Source organism: Chaetura pelagica, unplaced genomic scaffold, assembly GCF_000747805.2.
Source record: "Chaetura pelagica isolate M959 unplaced genomic scaffold, ChaPel_1.0 scaffold15, whole genome shotgun sequence".
Taxonomy (NCBI): Eukaryota; Metazoa; Chordata; class Aves; order Apodiformes; family Apodidae; genus Chaetura; species Chaetura pelagica.
Genome location: NW_009953507.1, coordinates 2,150,651 through 2,155,208, shown reverse-complemented (window position 1 = coordinate 2,155,208; position 4,558 = coordinate 2,150,651).

Here is a 4,558-nt window from a genome sequence, read left to right as displayed (position 1 = left end):
TATAGTAATAACAAACAACACACTAGAATTATTTTTAATTTTTTACTTCCAGATCTACATTTTTAAGGTTGTGGGAAAATAGGAAAGTAATTGCTAATATGTGAGCCTGAGAAAGATTTTTTACTCATTGTACTAACACCATATTCCTTGACAAACTCTTTTAACTTGTTAAATTAATGGATACATTCTCATGTCTTACATCCCAGAATGGATTAATTTCCTGGAGCACAAGGTGTCCTTGTAGTACCTGGGATTGTGTAAATTCCCAGGAAGGGCAAACAAAAGCTATATTGTAGAAGACCAAAGAAAACTGGTACTAGGTTTAAAAATAGCTAAAATCCTGTTAATCTCTTAATCTAGCTATCTGAGTAAAGGATATAGTTTACAACTTCTTTTGATTCAGGATCTATCACTCAGAATTCTTATTTATTATTAGAATCATCAGCTCCTTGCTAGAAAAGATGATCAGGGCTCCCATAGAATCATAGAATCCTAGAACCTTTCAGGTTGGAAAAGATCCTTGGGATCACCAAGTCCAACCATCATCCCTACTCTACAAAGTTCTCCCCCAAACCATACCCTCCAACACTATGTTCTTTTTTTGTTCTTTTTTTTCTTTTTTTTAATACAGATAAAGACAGACTATTACCTTTTTATCCAACTTTCTTGTATCTTGGACTGTGACTAAGTAGAAAAAAAGCTAATTCAAACACATTTCTTTCTGTAGAAGATAGTGGAGAGTCCCCCGAATTTTTTTCACATTAAATTAGCAAAATGCTCAATACAGTAAGGACAAAAAGGGGAAAGTATTGGCTGGTTTAAGCACCCATCAAATTTTCAAGTCCACCTGCTCTGACATTATTTGTAATCTGTATGTAACACTTGTATAGTCAGTGGCATTTTATTAATCTTCAAAAAGTAACAAAAACAAAGAGCATAGTTTCCTTACTTCCATGAAACAAATAGCAGTAGGAATTGGAAATGCTTTCTTCAGCTACAAGAGAAATATTCTCTTTTGTTTAGAAGAATGGAAAGAAATGCTCATTCAGGGAAGAAAATAAAAAGCAGCCAATATCTTTAGAGTTAAGCTTAACCTTAGTAATGAATTCTGGTATTTTATGTTGTCTCATTACTGCAAATCTATGCTTTTAAATTAACATATTTTTCCCAGAGCCTTATATAGTGGGAAATCTGACTTTAAGTAACAAGAAAAAGCATTCATTCTGTCTCCTAAATAGTAAAAATCATTAAAAGAAGAATATTAGGATACCATTAACTGTGGAAGGAAACTAGTTTATGCAAGGCTCCTAATTTAAATCTAAAAATTAAGCAAGATGAATCCTCCAAAGTGCTATCTAAATAAACTTTCATGAAGTCTTCGACATTTTCTTCTCTTTTAAAAGGTTTTCTTTTTTTTTTTTTTTCCTTATTTTTCTATAAGAAGATAACTCAAGGCAAATACTTCACTTTTAAATTGCTTAATTACTCTACTGATAAAGAAGAAAAGAAGAAAACTGAAAAACTGAAAATGCTGAAAGCTTCTCCACTGAAAAGCTAAGGAAGAGTGACCATTGTGCAGTGTGAATGCAATTTTGAGAATATTGTTTTTCTCTCTTTCTTGCTTGTTTTGTCCTTGTGATTCTGATCTTTTTCATTAACTCCCACTTTTGGACCTTAGAATATGAATGTGTTAATTTTTACATTTCACTAATTTGTCTATTCTCTTTAAATTAAATAGATGCATATCTCAAATTTTCTAAAAGAAGTACCTGTTTAATCAAAGTTTCCATGAGTACGCTAATAACAACAAGTTTAAATTACCAAATAAATCTTACAGATGGAACATGGTTTAATATGGAACAGTGGACTGTTGTGTACAGCTCTGGAGGCCTCATCACAGGAGAGATATGGAACTATTGGAGAGGGTCCAGAGAGGGGCCACAAAGATGTTCAAAGGCCTCGAGCACCTCTGCTATGAAGACAGGCTGAGAGAGCTGGGGCTGTTCAGCCTGGAGAAGAAAAGGCTCTGGGGAGACCTTATAGCAGCCTTCCAGAACCTGAAGGGACCTACAGGAAAGCTGGGGAGGGGCTTTTCACCAGAGAGGGTGATGATAGGACAAGGGGTAATGGTTTTAAACTGAAAGAGAGGAGATTTAGGTTACATACTAGGACAAAATTCTTCACCATGAGGGTAGTAAGGCACTGAAATAGGTTGCTCAGGGAGGCTATGGAAGCCACCTCCCTGGAAGTGTTAAAGGCCAGGTTGGATGAGGTTTTGTTCAGCCTAGTCTAATGTGGGGTGACCCTGCTCATAGCAGGGGGCTTGGAACTAGATGATCTTTAAAGTCCTTTCCAACCTTAACCATTCTATGATTCTATCATATGATTCTATGATCTGCTCCACTGAATCCTCAGTGTATTAATAACTTAACTAGCAGGTGCAGTGTTTTCAGCTGATATCTGAAAATCATCATATAAAGTCAGGTAAATTCTGGTCTACTATTAAGAAGGCTTAAAAACTTCCTCTGTTCTTTTGGTAGAGGATAGACAATTATTTTGCAAATAATGCTGTTTGGGTTTTTTTTAGTGAATGTATATAGTATGTTATGTTGTTATAATTGTTGCTCATTTTTTTTCTACTGAATTGACACCTAAATGCCACCTTCACAGATCTGGTTCCTGTTACAATAGAGAAACATGGAATAAAAAGATCATGTCTGGTCCTTGCTTATGCCCTAGATAACTCCATATACAATTCTTCCTGAAGATTCATTATCTTTAAAGCATAACTAATAATAAGTTATTTTATTAGAAATGTTACAAAGCAGACAATGATCATTCTTCTTTGATTTTCCACATTGAACTACTTCATTAAAGACAATGTTGAAATTACGAGAATCAAAGGAATAATTAATCATAACAGTCATTACACTATTACTGATAAAATTCTATTTTGTCTGACAATATTTGTTGTTTGATAAATCTCATTGGGGTAAACTGATCAAAACACCAACCAATTACAATTGCTAACTTGTCTTCAGTACAGAATAAGAAGGTAATTGTTTTGAATGCAGACAGTTTCATAGTAATTGTTTTGAATGCAGACAGTTTCATAGATACAGTTAAGATTAATGTAAAAATCATGGACAGAAAATTAGTTTCATAATGAAGCATGCCATAAAAGAGAAACCAGCATAGGATGTAGTGTGTAATAGATGGCAACATTAACCTAGTGAAGGGACATCCAAAGATTTGCTGAATGCCTAGGAGTAGCATCCTAGGTGTTCATTTCAACTGACTCATTCATTGCATGACCTTGTGTTACTTCAGTGATTAATGTAAGTAAGTGTCATTGAATTGAACACCAGTTAGAAATATTTCAGTAATAGATGTCTAAGCTGTGCTAACTTCATATGAAGGTTTACCATCTGGGCACAGTCAGTGCTCAGTGATAAGCTGGTTTTAAAAACATTTAATTTAAAACCAATTTACTTATTAACTAAATTACCCACAGATTTGTTAAAACAGCAGGTCAATATTAAAAAGATTGTCACAGATATGATTATTTTTCTCCAGGTAAATTTTAAGCTATCAAAACCCTCATAATTGCAAGTACCATAGTGACCCAGTGATCTCAACAATAACATTCTCAGCAGGTTTGCTGATGTCAGTTTCCATGAAGGTTAGACAAACACTTATGACTAATCATTTAGGTGAGAAAAAATCGTCAGTTCACTCTCAATGTAGAGGGAACTGAAAATTACTTTTTTGGGCAACAACTTGCAGTACCCAGACATACTTTCATTTGTAATCAAACTCAATTTCAAAATGATATCAGTTGCTTATTCACAGTGCTGCAGCATGTCATCTTTGCAAACCTTCCTTTGGTAGGAATTTAATATTTTTCATTACCAAAATACAACTCTATGTTCTTCTGCCAATGCTGGTCTGCATCCTAGATAATATATTTTCCTCTTTTCATATGCCACCTGAAAGTCATTAACAGTGTCTATCTAAAGCTTTTTTAAAAAATTATTTTTTCTTATATGACATAAGCTCTTTATTCTTTTTCTCATTTTTATGATGACCTTCTCTGTGGATGTGTTCTGGTTTGCTTTGGTTTGGTGGGTTTTTTGGTAGCTGGGAAAAGGTGCCAGGACTGGCTTAGGTGAGAAGCTGAGAAGATCCCTCTGCTCCAAAACCCAGCCAAAGAGCCATCAGAGAGACAGTAGATGCCCCTCTGCAATTAACATATGAAAGAATCAACAAAACATCTGAGCAGAAAAGCACTTGGTGGGAGAAGAGCTGTGCTGGGGAAGGAGAGCGGTGCTGGTGGTTGGTGAGGCAGAAGGGGAAGAAGGTGCCCAAGCAGAAGTTTCCCTGCAACCCATGGCGAGATGGCAGCTGTGCCCCTGTACTTGTGGAGGAATGTGATGGAACATTCCTTGAAGGTGCCAGGTGGGGTGAACTTGACCAGTAGACTTGGATTTTGTGGCCAGAGGATTTGCTGCCAGTGGATTGCTATTATCCTTTAAAAGTTAAGGGGACTGAGGTTTTA